Genomic DNA, 19,571 nt, shown 5'->3' with positions numbered 1-19,571 from the left:
GACTTCTGATCTCCAGAACTGTAAGATAATAAATTGGTGCTGTTTTAAGTCACTAAGTTTATGGTTATTTATTACAGCATCAGTAGGAGACTGATACATGTTCCAACTACCGTCAGTATTGCCTTCCAATCAACATGACAAATCAAATATTTCTAAAATGCCCACTGCAGATATATACTGCCCTTCCTCTCTTCTAAATCCCTACTGCTGCTGCCTCAGTTCACCCTGATCATCTCCCTTCTAGACCAATATAGACTTCTAGGACTTCCCCATTCTTCAAATTTGCGTACCTTCGATCCAGCTTCTCCACTCTGGATCACCAGAATATTTTCTCTCATACCTAAATCCAATTCTGTTATTCCTTTGCCTAAGCATCGTCATGGTCTCCGGAATTTCTCTGGAATAAAATGCAAGCATGATAATTTCATTGACAAAGCCCTCCATGATCTAGTTCTTGATTATCTTTCCAGCCATGTCTTTCATCACACTTTTATCCCTTCTCACACCCTGTGGTCCAATCTGTCATCCTCAGAACATGAGACACTATTTTCTTGCCTCTGTCTCTTTGCTTAAGCTTTTCCTATTGTCTTAGATGCCCTCCTCTCTTCTCCTCATCCCCATTCCCTTAAAAAAATCATTTTTTCCACTTTTCAAGACTCAGCTTGTTTTCAAAATTTTAGCTCAATGAAACTTTACGTTATTCCTGTATTTAGAACTGACCATGAGCTTTTGGCACCCATTTTAGCCTGTATATACTTCTATTAGCCAGCCCTAGCAGTCTAGTGGTTAAGATTCCATGCTGTCACCACCGCGACCTGGGTTTGTTTCCCCATCAGGGAACCACACCACCCATCTGTCAGTTGTCATGCTGTGGCAGCTGTGTGTTGCTGTGATGCTGTAAGTTATGCCACCAGCATTTCAAATATCAGCAGGGTCACCCATGGTGGACAGGTTTCAGCAGAGCTTCAAGAGTAAGACAGACTAGGAAGAAGGACCTGACCACCCACTTCCAAAAAAATTGGCCACGAAAATCCTGTGAATAGCAGCAGAACGTTGTCTGACAGAGCACTGGAAGGTGAGAGGATGGTGAAAAACAGACCTGGCAGGGTTCACCTCTGCTGTGTACAGGTCACTAGGAGTCAGAATCCACTCGATAGCACTCACTAACAACAACAAAATACTTCTGTTATAAAATATACACCATCGCTCTGACTTGTCTGCACATTTCTAGAGCATGAATGCCTAAGTGGCAGGAATGGTGTTTTACTAGTCTGTGTTCCCAGCAACTAATACAATGTCTCAGAGAGTAGTTGATGCCTAGTAAAGATTTGATGAATGAATTAAACTGACCGATCCTCATCTGAACCCATATGATGGCATTTGATGAATATCATACCTTGATTTAAACTGTAAGAAATTACATTTAAATTATTATTAGGCCAAGGTTTGTTTTCTGCAAGGCACCACTTAACACACCCCTGTAGAATGACATTAAGTAATCTTCATAAGGAGTGTGATCCTGTTCCTTTTTCCCCGAGTTTCTTGATGAGTACTTTGTGAGAGTGCAAATAAAGTAATGTTCTCATGTCAAAATGGATTACATAGATCACTTCCTATTATTATGCTGGACTTGTCATAGAAGAAAGTTTTGTTAGTCTGTATAAGATAGGTTGTTCCCAAAGCCATGATGACTTTTGTTATTCCATGAAAGTCTAATAAAGTGTTCTTTGGGTTAATCGTACTCTGTTAAAAACCTGCCAACTTTGCCACTTTTAGTGGTACTTTTAAAATGATCATGGGCAATTTGTGATTTTAAAAATAATATTTTTAGGTGTCAAGGCAATAAGAAAAGCTTTTTGTCAAGTGACTCACTAAGTAAAAGTTTGCGTTTATCATTCATACAATTACAGAATATTTAATGGACTGGAAACATTCTTTTGAGCTTTATTCTTAAGTAAGCATGGTGGTAAATTTCTAATGATGTCCATATTCTTATATTTTTCTCACAGATGAGCTTAATGGCATGGGCTTTTAACCTGACTTTATCCCTAATTTGCTGTATGACCCTGGGGGATATTACTTACCTATGCTAAGCCTCCCTTTCTTTAACTCTAAAATGGGAATAATAATATTGGTCATCTTAGAGGGTTATTGTGAATATCAAATGAAAATGCAGGTAAAGCATTTAGCACAATGCCTGGCTTAAAGTAAATTCTCAATAAATATTATTTGTAAGTATCATTATTAGTTCTGGATCCCTATTGCTTTGTTCTTTATAGTATAATGCTCTTCATTTAGGAGGCAGTCTATGAATACTGCTGACTCCTTCTTACTGTAAGTCATAAAACATAATTAAACTACAAACCTTGATCTCAAGGTGATTTACATTGAAATGGAGATCTGACAAATCTACACCTAATTATAAGGAAGAATATGATTAATTGCCTAAGAAGATAAAACATGTGACAAGTGTATGAAGAAAGGAGAAGTGACATTCACTAGCTGGGCTCAGATGTCAGGGAGATGGTGGCAAGAAAAGGCTCTATTTAAGTATTTAAGAATGGGTCTAATTTTGACAAAGGCGATAAAGAGGTATTCCAGCCAAGGAGCAGAAAATGACTAAGAAGAGGGAAAGTGAGAGGGGTACTTAAGTAAATAGTCTAAAAGGTCACCCTACTATTGATTTTAGCATTTTCCCCCCACATCTCTTTAAATACTCACTGTTAATAGAGTTTTTCATAACAGCATGCAATAGACTTTTAAAATTTATTTTCAAGTTGACATGTGGAAATTTTTGTTTCCATTCACAAAAATTTATGGCACATGCAAAATATAACGGTGCTATAAAAATGAATGATTATCATATCCATTGTTTAAGCAGCTAGGTACATGCAGCAGACTTCAAGCACGTAACAAAAATATTGGAATGAGAAATAATATAATTGGCCTCATAAGGCTTCTTTGTGACCAGCTTGGGCAGAATGCCTGGCCAGTATGATTGATTTTGTGGAAATCCAATATTAGAATGCCAGAAAACAGTTTGACACCATGAGTACAATCCCTTAGTCCAGTCTATGACAAAGGCTAGGAACTCTACTATAGTAAAAATATTAAGGAGTCAGCTGAGACTAGGAAACCCTGGACAAAGAAACAAAAGGCACCTTTTTGCAGAAGTGTTCTAACAGAAAGGATAGTGAGAATATAAGGAAGAGAAGGAGAAGGAAAGACAATTTTGTTTGTAATCCTTTTCCTGTAGTTGTGGCATTATGTTACCATGGTAACGTGAAAAAGAAACCATCTCCAAACTGAAATATACTAATAAGATCTAGTATCATATCGTTAATATATATATTTCTGTTACAATTAATAATTATAATAATAGTTATTTATTGGTTGACTAATATATGACAGATACTGCACTAGATATTTGTGTAATATGATCTACACCACCAGGGAGATTTTTTAAAAATATCCATTTCATACGTAAGGAAGTTGAGATAACATATAAGTGACAGATTCAAAATTTGAAGCTTATTCTATATGGTAGCAAACATTTAGCCATCCACTATTCTTGACTGCAGGGTCTAGCATGGTGCTTGGCTTATAAATTGAGGAGCGAATGAATATTCTATGAAAGCATCTGCTAATCTTCATAGCCATCTACTAAGAATTGTGACAAATTGTGACTGGGCTGAGATCTGACCATACTTGCAAGCTGACAAGACAGTCTACAACAGGTTCATAATTAATGGCAGAAGACACAGACTCCTAGATCAGAGACAAAAAGGGCCTTATGCAAGGGAAAACAGGATTGAAACAAAAAGCAGCCCACTAATTGAGAAAAAAAATATTTACAAGTTATTTATCTGACAAAGGGTTAATCTCCATAATATATAAAGAACTCACACAGCTCAACAACAAAAAAATCAAACAACCAAATCAAAAAATGGGCAGAGGACATGAACAGACATTTCTCCAAAGAAGATGTATGGATGGCCAATAGACACATGAAAAGATGCTCATCATCACTAATCATCAGGGAAATGCAAATCAAAACTACACTAAGATATCACCTTACACCTGTTAGAATGGCAAAAATATCCAAAACCAAGAGTGACAAATGTTGGAGAGGTTGTGGAGGAAAAGGAACCCTCATACACTATTGGTGGGAATGCAAACTGGTGCAGCCACTATGGAAAACAGTATGGAGATTTCTCAAAAAGTTAAAAATAGAAATACCTTATGACCCAGCCATCCCACTACTGGGTGTCTATCCTAAGAACCTGAAATCAGCAATTCCAAAAGTCCCATGCACCACTATGTTCCTCGCAGCATTATTCACAATATCCAAGTCATGGAACCAACCTAAGTGCCCAGCAACTGATGATTGGATAAAGAAGATATGGTATATATATATATACAATAGAATACTACTCAGCCATAAAAAATGACAAAGTCGTCCCATTCACAACAACATGGATAGACCTTGAGGGTATCATGTTGAGTGAAATAAGCCAGACAGAGAAAGACGAACTCTGTATGACTCCACTCATAGGTGGTAGTTAACATATAGACAAAGAGAACTGATCGGTGGTTACCAGGGGAAAGGTGGGGTGGGGGGAGGGCACTAAGGGTGAAGTGGTGTACCTACAACATGACTAATAATAATGTACAACTGTAATTTCACAAGGTTGTTAACTATCATAATCTTAATAAAAAAAAAAAGGGCCTTATGACTCATGGAAGTAGCGGTTCTCCAAACTTCATTTCCCTCAGTGCAGCATGAATAAGGCCAGGTGACATCTGTTTGTACAGTGAATTGCACTATAGGAGAGGAACCCTGTGTTTAGGGAAACCAAATCTCTTATACTGGACAGTAATCATGCCTGCCCATTGCTCTGGAGAGAGACACTATCTTTGTCTTCCAAGACTGTCTGCTATGGGAAACATCTTTAAAAAGATAGTCTGAGACGAAGTACCTGTGTTGCAAGATTTGCAGAATTGTGAGAGACCTGTGGAGAATTGTGTCCCAATACCTTCCATGTGCATAAATGCCTTCTTAGGAACACTGCCCCAACTCATTCCTCCTTCACCTCTAACTCCCCTACTCTCATACTTTTTTGGCTTAGATGTCAGTTTGCTTACTAGAGGAAATTCTAGCTGGAAGACAGTCATAATAACATTGACCAGCCTGAAATTGGGAGGAAACCATATACCGCTGGGCACAGGGACCATGGCCATTTATGAAAAGGTGGTCTGAACTGCCCTTTAGAACTCTACCTGTAGTGCTAAATTGACCCAATTAAATGCAGTTCCCACCCATATTCCTCTCTTTGTAAATGCAAAGTAAGTGCTAAATAGGGGTGAGTCATCCAGCTTTCCTGGATGCCTGCAGTCCTTACAGACTCAACCCATGTGCTTGGAATCATTCTCCTTCCGCAGAATGTTCCTCTGTGTCTTTACAATAAACTTCCATTCTTTTAAGCAATCTCTGCATGTCTTTTCCTTTGTGACTGTGAGGAATTTGACTGGCAAGATAGCACTATATTTATCTTCCTAATTTTAAAAGCATTTAATTACCAATAATTACCGCCAATGTGATTTTTTTCCCCTAGTGCACATTAAAAACTTTGAATCCCATTTTCTGTAATAATTTAAGTCAATCTGGAGGGACAGAGAGTAATTAATTATCTATAATTTCTCAAACTAGAAGTGCTGAGATTATTGAAGGGAAACAGAAATCTAGAGTAGAATAAAACTGAAACGAGTAGGATTGTGTAAGAAAGAGGGGTATAGTAAAATTAAAATTTTCTTAAAAATTGAAAGAGCTGTTTAGTATCATGATTGGGTTAAAATATACACTATTTGAATCAATATTTCACGTTTCCTAAAGCAGTTTTTTTCCCCTGAAACTTGAGTCTTTATTCCTCTTGAAGTGTTATTCCTGTAATGGGTTTAATAAACAATTGTGAGCCACAAGAAGGGAGCAATTGAGAAATTGTGGGTTTTTTTCCACTTTGGTCCTTTTCGGGATTAGTTGAGTTTAGATGGTGTGTGTTTTTAGTTTGTAAAATAAGTCCACCTTCTTGTGAATTTCTTTACACAACTTATTTGGTATGAATGGGGGCAAGGAAAAATATAAGATGTGTATGTGCATTTTCCGCTGTGCAGTCATGTCAGGGGCATGGCTATTGGACTTAAATTTTATAAGCTCTGCCTGTATTAACTGTGTGATCTTGGGCAAGATATTTAACTGCTCTGAGACTCATTTTTATTATCTCTAAAATGGCGATACTACTACTTATTTTGCAATTCTCTTGTAAGGAAAAGAGGAAATAATTTATCAAAAGACACCTAAATCAGCATCTAGAACTCTATATATGTTTCCTTTTTCTCCTTCCTTTTTCCTTCAGTTTTTGATGTTCCTTTATTACCTTAATAAATATCTGTCTTCTTGTGATATAAATTCTCATAAGGATTGTATATCTGTATACAATTTCTGAGAAATAAATTTATTTATTAAAATTTCTATCTTTTAATAATTTCAGTATCTCTCATTTGAGAAATTAGAATTATTTAATTACTGTCTGTAAATATGGAAATAGCAAGAAGAAGAGGAAAAGAGCATGGTATGTTTCTCTGCCTGGTTTTTTCCCCACAGCTTTGCACTAAAGGCTCTCTCTATATAAATTTATGAATTACTTGAGTCATTCAAATTTGCCTAGGGAAATGTATGATTCGTATTTTATCTCTATTCTCGCACTATCTATCATATTGGTATATAGAGAAATGCACTTGCAAAACATGAGATCCTTATACAGCTAATACAGTGGTGCTGATGATAATGTAATCCAGACATGGATCACATATGGTATGAGGCATTAGGAAAGGTATAAAGGTAAATGGTATGATGGACCACAGTTTTTAAGAGATAACTGATTGAAGTTCAGCAGATCTTGTTTGAGTCCTGACTATCACTTACTGTCTGAATTTAGATAAATCACCTAAACTCTGCAAGCCTTAGTTTCCTAATCTCTAAAATGTGGCTAATACTTATTAATTCACAGTATCATTGTAAGATGACATAATACATGCAAAGTGTGATACATAATGACTGGTACTTAATGCATACTTAATAAGACAAAATATCTGTCCTTATGGACTTAGAATGAAGTGGGAAATATAGGCACGTACAAAATGAAATATAAAGTTAGATTTAATATTTTGGATAATACAGGTTTTTAGGAAGTACTGTAGGAACATAAGAAAGATTAAAGTTTATTGGTTGACTCTCCAAATCAAATTCACTAGGAACCATTTTCCTTGCACTAAGTATCAGACTGTGGTACCTGTCACAGAAGAATTCGACTGATACTCACTTAGGTGGGTATTGAGGATTAGTTGAGACTGCTGTGAGGATGATTGAGAAAATGCTAGTAAAGCACTTAGCATAGTTGATGGGATACATCAACCACTTTATAGATGTTTTCCATATGTATATTCTTTCAAGAACCATTTTTGTAAAGCAGAGCTTACAGAGGACTGTTCCTTGCTGAAAATGATAACAAATACTTGGTAATTGATGCCAATGTGTGTTGAACTATGATTATGAACTATAATTAGTACTACCCTCTATAGATTTCAAAGATCTTCATAGAAATCCTTCTATCAATTAGGTACCATTTACGGCTTATGCCAATACATTCAGCATTAAGTCAGAACTCTTTCCCTATAAAAGCATGATGAATCTTGTAGTGACCTTTATAAACTTAATAAGGAATATTAATTAAGATCTAAAGGGGTGAAAGGGGTAAAAGGTCACATGTGTACCGTGACAGATGGCAATTAGACTTTGGGTGGTGAACACAATGTAGTCTTTACAGAAATCAAAATACAATGATGTACACCTGAAATTTGTGTAAACCCAGTATTACCACAGTAAAAAAGAATGTAGTATCCAACTAAGTTATACACTTGTGTGTAGAGGACCTGTTATGTCTCTAATTGAGGTGGGTGATCAGAGAAAATCAAGTGATATGAATCGCTTTACATGAAAAAAATACTTTTTTAGAATTGGCTGTATTTATATTACATTTTCTGAAGTGCATATATATTTCACCAAGTCTCAGATAATATAAATTGTACATAATTAGGAAACATTTTTCATTCAAGAAAAAAATGATAGTTTTATATATTTGCAAACTACTATATATGTATATGTATGTATATATTTGTGTTTGCACTGACTGAACAAGGTTAAGTGTATTTGGCTTCCTTGCTTCTTTATATAACTCATTATGATGTATGTTAACTATGAAGGTAATGATTTAATAATTGTAAGGATTAAATAAACAAGCACTACTTGTATAATACAATCATAAATCAACCTTACCTCCTACTTTTATTTTAAGACTGTTGGGCTATTGTTGCTCAGGTACTCCATGAAATTTAGCGCACATCTCATGATCCTTTGGATGGCCTTCAGAAGATAAAAGATCCTCTTTTCAGTAATTAATATGTCCAGTAATAATCAAAACTCTAAACTTATTTTAAAGTAGTGGCTTCTTTCTCCATCTCTCTCTCTTACCTCCCAGTGTGGCCCAGTGGCAAGCTGGAAGATGTGGTTTGGTTTCTTCTTTCTTTCTCTGCCGTGCACTTTATACATTTTTATACATCTTGCTCAATTGGTTTTGGATTCCTCATGATTAGAGTGCAGGGAGGGAAAAGAGGTAAGGGGAGTAGTAGACTGTTTACTTAACTGGTATTGTGGTAATGGTTCACAGGATCCTTCAGAGATAGCACCTACCTGCCCCATAGTGAAACCTTTTACCTGTGGTTTCCTTCACTGGGCAAAGTAGCTCCATTTTAGCTTACTACCATCTCCTCCCCTAGCCTCCAGGCATTCAGTAGTTCTCAAGTCTTTCTGCTGAGGTCTGTGGCCCTCCCAGAGATTCCTCTTGGTCAGGACTTAAGGTGAACCTACAGCAGCTCTTTATCACACAGCCACCTCCGTTCCATTCATGTTCCAATAGAACTTGGGACCAATGCAGTGCGATAGCAAACTCTCTTTTGCTTGGCTATATAACTCCCCAGATAGCCGGTCTACTCAGCTATAAATCAGACAGCAGTAGATTCTTTTTTTCTCCACAAACTGAAGGGTGAAGGTTTCCTCTTGACTCAGGGTGAAGAGGAAAACATTTCCCACCCCTCTACAGGGACTGTGACTCCAAGGCATAAGAGAGTTGATTCCAAAAGCTCTTTCTTCAATTCTTTACCCTTCATGCTGACATGTATGTTAAGAGACATAGCAGATGGAATGTGTCCTGTTCTTCAACTGAAACTTAAATTTTCAATCTCATTATATAATTTTTAGTATTTTTATATTATCTCTTAAAGTAACACATTTATTGAAACAAAGCATCTGGCTTCCCTAACATGCATTTTGGTGGCCCCAAAATTTCTTTCCGGGGAGCTCATTGACTGCATAGAGTGATTATCCAATGGATAAGCATCTACCTAGACTCTGAATTCTTTATTACAGCTAACTAGTTACTGTCATTTCTTTTGTAATGTACTGAAAAGAACTATAAGCTAAAAAACAAATTACTTAATCTATATCAATTGAGAAATGATTATATTCTCAAAATTAAATGTCATTATAAGATTAATGTTTTGGGCTTGAAATAATAACTGAATGTAGTAAAACAAAGCTATTTTCTTATGTTTCCATTGATGATATATTCCAAATAAAATGTGATCTACTAAAAACATTAATGATGCTTACTATAAATCGATTATAATAAGACAGACAAGAATAAAAAATTAATGTAGCAATCTATTTTCCTTCCTTGTTGTCATAAAACCATTGGTTATGTGACATATGTGTATGAGTATGTTCTGGTTAGATTCAGAACTTATTATCGATCTTTATTGTCCTTATAAGGAAAAATGATTAGGAAAAGTGTTTGCACTGAAAGTTAGCTAGACAAGGTTAATATGTTACATGCCTGTAATATTAATAACAGTAGCTGTTTAAATGTAAAATACCTAACTTCAAGAAGTCTATGTACTAGCCAAAGAATATTATTTTGTGTTGAATGTTCTACATTTATATGATAGAATTTGTATCAGATAGTATGCTTATGAATATTCATCGTATGCGTTGCAGACAAAAGGAAAGTTGGGTGACAGAAGATACCTTTTTCTTGTTTTTTGTTTTTCTTTTTGTTTCCCATTCACTTTGCTATAATGATCCTTGCTAGATGAATGTCATGGATAATCACATTTTCTATTTTGAATTTTGTATTAGCTTTTTCCAATTGTGAATGGTATTGATATTAAGTAGAAACTTACAGGTAAATTGAACTACCAAAACACATTACTACTTCCTACTAATTTTTTTTAATTGCTAGTGATTAAATTAAGTCCTGTCTTGTTTAACACAGATTCTCAGAATTCGCACATTGCCATCTTCTAAAGTAAAATTTTCTATTCTCTGATTTATAAAGTCATATTCCTCAATCAAAAGTGTGACAGAAAATAGAGCATATAATAACTCTTTCATTTAAGATTTTGGTAGAAAACAAGATAAACAGCCTTTTAGGGTAAAAATACCTTTTTTTTTCCATACATGTATCATGAATCAAGAAAAAAAAATGTTCCTTTATAGAAAGATAAGCCAATTAAAATATATACTTCTTCTATAAACATAGTGTATTCAAAGATAAGGGCAGGTTGGAGGTCGGTACAACTATGCAGGTGTAGGATGAGGGAATTCCTTTGTGATGATGGAATAAAACAGTCTGTACCTTAATTGTGGTAGTGATTAGATGAAACTATACGTGTAATAAAATCATATAGATTTATACACACACACACACAAATGAGTGCTTGTAAAAACTGGAAAAATCTGAATAATGCCTATCAATTATACCAATGTCAATTTCTTGGTTTTGATATTATACTAGAATTATATTAGATGTTACCATGTAGGAAACTGGGTGAAGGGTACAAGGGACCTCTCTGTAATATTTTTGCAAGTTCTTATGAGTCTATAATTATTTAAAAATAAAAAGTTAAAAAAATAGCCTCATGAATGTTTTAGAGTTTCCTGCACTTAACCAAAGTCATAGTTTTTATTTCCCTTAAGATATTTGACTTTTCTACAGTAGGATTGCTTAAAATTAAATAATGACCTGGGCTATTAGGTATAATATTAATGTCAAATATACTAAAATAGTTTGAAGAAGCATTTTTTGAAAGTCACTGGACTGCAATATTATGAATCAAATTATAAAAGAGAAATATTACCACAGACAAATTAGAAAAAGTTTATTATGATTATTTAAAATAAAATAAATCTGGCCATATAGGTAATTTCTTCATGAAGAACATAATTTATATTCATGTCATTGTTAGGAAAAGCCAGCGTCTCCATTTTTGTGGACTTCAATTTTATCATTAATATGAGAGAATTTCTACAGTTTATTAAAAGATCAGTCCTATATTTAAGGGCTATTTAAAGCGAATAGGACCTTGAGATCAAATTTATTCATTCATTCATTTACAAAGATCTAATGTGTACCTACCATGCGCCAGGTACTGTTATAGAGGCTAGTGGTTTAGCGTTTAGAGGAAAAAAAGACGTGTCCTCCAGGAGCTTGCTTTCTATTGTGGGGAGGTGGAAAAACAAATACATATGTTTCAAATAAAAATATCTAAAATAAGAATATTTTATGTATAAAAATTTCCTTAAAAGACATTAGTATTTAATAAAGAATGAAGAGGAATTACTTGGATATAAAATCATAGTAATCATATTTAATACTAGAGCCCCAAAATATAGTATTAGCATTATATTCAGTATTTAGAGAACTTCAAGGGGAGACTCTGTGTGTGTCTTTTTTCCCCACATGACCCATACTTCCTTACTTCAGGAAATTCTCCCTATATATTATTTGAATGCATTATCATTAATCTTTTTGGTCACTGCTCCTATAGAAATGGGCCCACGAGTATTGGAGATTAAGACACACAATTGCATTAGTTTATAAGCAAGAAAGCTGATTTGTAGTTAACTTGCCCAACCCGTGTAATCAACAAGTAGCAAAGATGAATCTTAGTTCTGGTCTTTTGATTCCAAATCCAGAGCACTTTCAAGCTGGCAGGAATTATCTCAATATCTTTTAAAATAGTTCTAGCACAGCACTCTCAACTTCATTCTCTCAGAGTCCTATCCATATAGCTTTCCACAAATATTTAATGAGCACCCTCTACGTACATGGCATGGTTTCTAGCTGCTGGGGGTGAGGACAAAGATATAGTAAAGATTCAGACCTAGGTTCTGACCTTAACCCTACTGTTGAAGTAGAGATAAGGCATGTACACAAATGACTATAGTAGAAGATTGAAAGTGGTCCAGGCCATGAGGGAGGCACAGAAAAAGTGCTATGAAAGATCATGGAAGGATCAATGACATCCATTTCCAGAGACCCAGGAAGATTTCTCAAAGACAGTGGCTTTTGTTTTAGACATTGAGTTGGGAGAATTGTGGTAGTGGAACTGAGGCTGAACTTGGGTTAAATACTTTTATCTCTGCAATATAGTAAATACACCAACATCATCAAATACTTTGTTCATTTATTTAAGTAATGTCTAAATCTGAGTCCCTGAACCTCTAAATTCCTCTGTAAATTTACACTCTCAAACAGTTCAACAGATTATTAAATTCCCTACATGATAATATGGCTAAGCAAGTTTTCTTTAGTAAAACTTGTCAATGCTATACCATCATCAAAATAGCATGAAGCTGCCAAAATGTCCAGATTTATCCTGTGCCATCATCATGATGATTCAAGAAATTTCTACATCATAGATATTAATCATCTTCAAAAGCACTTAAATTTCCATCCTGCAAGAATTTTTAAGATATAAATTAGAGGTTGCAGACTTATTTTGCACTTTGAAGAATACTAAGGGACAAGTAAGGTGGAAGTAAAGTGGAATGTGCCCGCCCATGTTGAGTGAGCTACCCAGAGAATGTTTCCCCTTAGCAATAAAGAACGACAATCTACAACTGATTTGAGCTAGCTCAGTAATACAATAATATTGTAGTATGTCCTTTGGAAAACTAACTAAAATATAAGTTCAGATAAATCTACATCCTTGTAAAGTGGTGACATTTTTCTATGTGGCTTTCCTACTTAAAGCTTCCTTGGATGATGGACAGTGCATGCAAGTATCATCTAGACTCATGAAAAATAAACTCCTAGCTTACATTCGGTCTTATCCATATGGATACTATTGATTTATGGGCCTGACAGCATGGGAAGTTGGAGTAAGGATAATCTCTTAACAATTACTCGTTGACGGCTTCTTGTTAACCCATCATGATTGCTTTATTCTTATGACCTGGCATCAGACTCACCCTTCTAATTAGGAGTGCAGTCTTTCCCCATCACCCCTCCTCTCATTTTAACTAGAACTCTGTGGGGAACTCCACACTAGCTTGGCTGAGCCATGTCTTATTGCTTAGGTCTGGCCAGTTTCTTCTCCTGAGGGTACTGAGTTCATATATCTTAAAACACCAACTCATGGTTTGTGGAAAGGGTATTGCTCCAAAAGGAGCAATAATACTGCATCCTGCCTGATCATCTATCTCATGCATATTTTCCTAATCATGGAACAGACTCTTGGATAACAATGCCAGTCTTGCTTAAGCCCAAGTTCATCTTTCCCCTTGACACGTGATTTTAGGATTCTTAGATATTAGAGCCACGTCAGTTCCCTTAGCATCTGTCCTTTCAGTCTTGTTGGCCCTTTAGGTTACAGTCTATAAACAGCAAGCCTAAATCTATACTTTGAGTATCAAGCTATAGTTCTTCAAAGTGAGTTTTACTAAACTGAGTTATTTAATTTGCTTTTATTTTGTTAAATAAAGTTTAAAAAAAAACATTAGCTCAGGTCCGAAGGTTCCCTGAAAGTTATCATTCTTACTTTCTACTTAGAAATCATTTCCAAAGGAGCAAATGTCTTAATTACAACCAGGGCTTGATTTAGAAAAAAAATGAACTCAGTTTTTCCAGTTTTTGACATGTCTTGTTTCTGTTTGGGGATTTATCTCAGGCTTTCTGGAAAAAAAGGCAATTAGTATATGTGACGTGAGGCTGCCCAGCTTCAAACCGCATTGTCAGCTCACACTGTAATGAAAATCAAGCCCGATTTTGTTGAATGCATCACTACCCAGTGGTACAAATGGCCCACCTTAATCTCTACACTCTCCTATGCCTATGCCTTCCCCATTCTCAGCAACTATTCTTAGAAAGACTGCTGATCTTTGAAGTGTTTTCTGCATCACATGGCACGTGAATGACATTCAAATTTTTAAAATGGGCAATTGGGACCATCAGTAAATTAGAATATTTACTGAGTGTTGACATTGTATTTTCATAGTTCTTTAGAGAGAGATTTCAGTGGAAATTTTTACATAAAAAAGACTATGTTTCTTCTCACCTACCTGCCCGTAATCATTTTGATTCCCATATCCCTGGGAGTGGTACAGATTAGACACTAGTTGTCAAGACACCTGAAGATGATGAGGAGAACAAGGAGGACCCAGAAACAAGTTGCAAGGAACCATGAGCCTCAGACCACAAGACAAGGAGAATATCTCATGAGGTGCCACCATGGGTAGATGATTTTGTTAATAACTAAACAAACTCTGCTCTGACTTTATTTATTTATTTATTTATTTTGAGAAAGATTAGCCCTGAGCTAACTACTGCCAATCTTCCTCTTTTTGCTGAGGAAGACCGGCCCTGAGCCAACATCCAGGCCCATCTTCCTCTGTTTTATACTTGGGACGCCTACCACAGCATGGCTTTTTGCCAAGTGGTGCCATGTCTGCACCCGAGATCCGAACTGGCTAACCCCAGACCTCCGAGGAGTGGAACGTGCAAGCTTAACTGCTGCACCACCAAGCTGGCCCCTGACATCATTTAAATCTCTTGGAATTTAGATGCAAGCCTGGGGCAAGTGAGACAGGCCCTCAAGTTCAGGTGAATATTGATTTAGTTGTAGAAAAATGAAAGGAAAGTTATGACTTTTGTAAACTTGAGTTTATACCCCCTGTCATTACTCTGGAGATGGCACAAAGGAAGACTAAAAGAAGCTGAAAGGGGAGACAGAGACTGATAAAGAAATCCTTAAATATTGCAGATGGAAAATGGAGAAGATGAGCTAAATTCAACAAGGAAGTTGGAGGCGGATTCAACATACTCAGTGACTGGTGGATGTAAAGAATGAGAGAGAAAAGAGGAGGAGGGTAGAGTAACTTGTAGGTTATTAAAATGGTTTACTAGTTCGATTATGATGCCATTGGTTAATGGAAGTAAGAGAATCAGGATAATAATGGGGAATAAAAGAGAAGGAACAAATAACATATTCACTTTGGGACATACTGAGTTGAAGGTGCCTGAAATACATTCTGGCAGAAAAGCTCAATAGGAAGTTGAATCCATAAGGATTTGGAGTTTAGGAGTTGAATCTCAACTGTAGTTATAGATTTGGGAATAATCAAGCTGTATCAATTGGTTGAATCTCAAACATACAGAACACATAATATGATAAAAGGATTGAGGCCAGAATCCTGGAATCAGTAAATCCTGGGGTCTGTAAAATACAAGGAGGTTCCAAGAAAATGAAGCCAGAGATGGAGAGGGAATAATGAAAAAAGTAGGACTGAAGCCAGAAAACAATGCCATCTTGAAATGCATGGGAGGAGAGTTTCACAACTTACTGAATGGTTCATGGTGAGAGACAACTTGATAGCCCTTGAAGTTGCATTGCTTTTTCCCCATGACATGTTGATAATGCAAGTCCATTGAGCTATAAGATTAACCTGACAGAAATGGGATTTAACAAATTTCTTCTATTTAAGGCATATTAAAAAAGTGAAATTTGTAATCAGATGACATTATGAATGTTAATATTTTAATTTTTTAATAGTAAAGAATTTAAGGATTTTAGAACTGAGACATCACAGACAATGCATTTGTTTGGTTTATTGTATCAGAAGGTATAAGCAGAAATTTTAGAAGTTAAAATACAGATTTTTTTTTGATAAATATTCATTAGAGGTCAAATTATTACAGTATGTCAAGAAAATTTTACTATGTGTATTAAACCCAAATATAGGAATACTGCTTCCATTTTAGTCTTTCTAGAAGTAAATAATAATGTCCAAATTATGACAGTGTATTCTCTGAGATAAAAATAGTCTAGATGGAATGATGGCATTTGTAAAACACTGGCATAATCTTGCTTCTAATTTTTTCTTTTGGCTCTTGTGGTACAACATTTTGGTCTGTGACTTGGATAAATGTAGAAGGAATGCTTATCAAATTTATGGATTAGGCAAAGTAAAGTAACGGAATGAAGTTGTACAAAATACCTTCAGACTAGAGGGAAGTGCCAGTGTAACAAGATGAATATTACTAAGAATACACAAAGAATTCTGTATTTGGGCCACGATAATGAATTGTGCAAGTGAAGAATAAAGAAGATGCAGCTGGATTCAGCAAAAAAGATTTTAGGGTTTTTATGTACCAGTAAGCTCAGTGTAAGTCGACAGTTTGATGTGACTGTTAAAAAGGCAATGACAATTGTTGACCGCTTTAATACATTACCTGGGTCAGTATTTTCAAAGTGTGGCCAATGGCATCAAAATCTCCTGGAAGGTTTTTAAAGTGTACATTCCAGGACCTAACAAGTTATTCACTGAAACAGAATCTCTAAGGTTGGGGCCTAGAAATCTGCATTAAAATAACTCCCTAGGCAGTTCTTATGCAAATTAACTTTTAATAACCATTGAAATAGTCTAAGGGCAATTATGATACTATTTTGTTTTATACTATTTTATCACTCCAGGATAATTGTATTCTATTCTTGCGCTTATACTTTGAGAGATGTGAACTGTAGACTGCATTCAGGAAAAAAGCAACTATTAGGAAAATGGGGAACTAAATCATGTTCATGAAGAATGTATTGAGAGAGTGGAACATTCTTCTTAGACAAGAGAAGGCTCAGAGGGGCCTTCATGGGTTTGTTATATAATTGAACAATTAAGTAAATTACAGTTATTCATTTGGCTGTTATTCATGAATATCTAATAAATATCCATTACTATTAGCTGTTAGAGATTGTTGTGAAGATCAAATAGCAACATGGGAAAATGTTTGTAAAATAGTAATAGAAAGATTAAGGTATAAAATTGCACAAATACTTTGTCTAAAACTAAGATGCACATTAAAGAATACCAGAAGAAACTACACCAAAGTGATGAATGATTTTGTTTGGATAATGTTATTAGGATCACTTTTCTTGCAAAATATCTTCTATTTGTGAATATTCTCTCATATAGTTCAATTACTCTTCAATATAAATAAGAAATAGGAAATTACCAATTACCTCAAAGAATAAAGTATACTCCAGATGATAAGAATATTGCAATCTTTCTTAATGTAGGCAGATCCAAGGAATGGTGATATGAAAGGAATTGAAAGTAAGTTCAAACTGGATTTAGGGAAAATTATTTCTGGCTCTCAACAGACTGTCATAAAATTCAATTATTAAATCACATGCTCCAAGTTTTACTTTTAAAACTTTCTTGAAGCACCTGCAGTTTATACTTTTGCACTCCATATTCATTAAGCACCTACTGTTTGCTCAGGATGTGCATATAGCTTCTTGCTACATTAATCTAAATTTATAAGTCTATGCATTAAAGAAATAGTTTTCTAAGTTTTAAGTTGTGTATTTAGAATATAAGACTGAGAGCAAAATGCCTGTTTAAAAAAAACCCAGGGGTCAGCCCAGTGGCGCAGCGATTAAGTTCGCACGTTCCACTTTGGCGGCCCCAGGTTTGCTGGTTCGGATCCCAGGTGCAGACATGGCACCACTTGGCAAGTCATGCTGTGTGGTTGGCGTCCCACATATAAAGTAGAGGAAGATGGGCAGGCATGGATGTTAGCTCAGGGCCAGTCTTCCTCAGCAAAAAGAGGAGGATTGGCAGCAGACATTAGCTCAGGGCTAATCTTCCTCAAAAAAACAACAACAAAATTTAATAATCGAAGAAGCAACTGTATATTATAATAAAGAAAACACTCCCAGAAAGTTCTACCACTTTACAGTGTCTGGATGTTATCATTGCCATTGTGTTCCTAGGCAGAGCCATTCAGAGGCTCCGCATTGCTAAAACTGTCAACCTGAGGCCAGGCCTGGGGTGGCTTTCTGAGTTTGGCAGGGCCCCCACTTGATTGTCTTTAGTATCTCTTCCTCCAAGTGGGGTCTTAGCAGTTTCCACTCAGAAAAATGAGGCAGCAATAAATTTCTACTCTATGGAATGATCACTCTTCCTAATAATATATTATTTGGCATCTCTGAATATATGACTATTGCAAATGGTTCATCTGGAATTTTAAAAGGTTATTTTTCTCAATTCAAAATCACATTGAAAAGTCAAGAAAAGACTGCCACAGTTGAACGTTTGCAGGTACTAAGGCGAAGCACCACTTTTTTCCCAGGAAAATAATGTTTTATCATAAATTCAATATGTGTTAAGAGTGAGGTTTTTATGTTGTATCTGGCCAAGATATAACATCTCGAGCTATAGTAATTGCTTTATCTATTATAAAAGCAATTAAGCTCATATAATACTTACATATCCATACTATTAAGCTCATATTAATACTGTGCAATATGAAAGTCATACTGGTTGAATAATGTACTGCATGGAGATTTTTCACTCATTCTTTTACCTACTTTATGATGTATGGTATTTGATTGGGAGCAAGAAAAAAAAGGAAAAATAGAGATAACGTCTCTTTCTATCTGACAGTTTCCAATTGCTAGAGACTGTAATTATGTCTTGAATCCTATTTCATATCGCAATGTAGAATATTATGTTATTTACTAACTTTATATCTTATTAACTCCTTTCAAATATAAGTAACTATATCTTTGACTTAGTAATTTTTTCAATAAAATTTTGTTTATTCATTTGTTTTATATTTTCCATTTGCCTATTTTGGAATTGAAATTATTTTTTAAATTTCTACAATAAAATGTATTTTGATAACTATAATTTTCACTGTAGTTAGTTCTGTGCATTTTGGAGAATTTTGGCAATTTTTATAGTCATTGTTGTAACACTTATTTTTTGTAAAAATATGACATTGTCCCTGGTCTTTATCATAAGGCAATTTCTATTATGCGTCTGTAAGATTTTGTATTCTTTAAAAGTCTTAATATAAAGAATCCCTTCCGGACAGATCTCCATTACAGTACCTACTTAAGAAACAAATTGTGCATGTGCAAATGACATGGAACCGTTGTCAAGATAGCACTTTTCTTTTTCTTTCTTTATTGAGCATATTTATCGGCAGTTCAATTTGCATTAAACTATTTTGCCTTTAGTTGTAGTCATTAAAATTTCTTTCTCTGAAGTTTCTAGGATTAAATGTGATTATTAAAATTCCCCTAGCCCTGTAAAAGAAAAATTTTGCAGTGGACCC

The sequence above is a fragment of the Equus quagga genome, chromosome 10, assembly GCF_021613505.1.
Source record: "Equus quagga isolate Etosha38 chromosome 10, UCLA_HA_Equagga_1.0, whole genome shotgun sequence".
NCBI classification, from domain to species: Eukaryota; Metazoa; Chordata; class Mammalia; order Perissodactyla; family Equidae; genus Equus; species Equus quagga.
The sequence above is the reverse complement of the archived record's forward strand: the minus strand, read 5'-3'. Positions refer to the sequence as shown.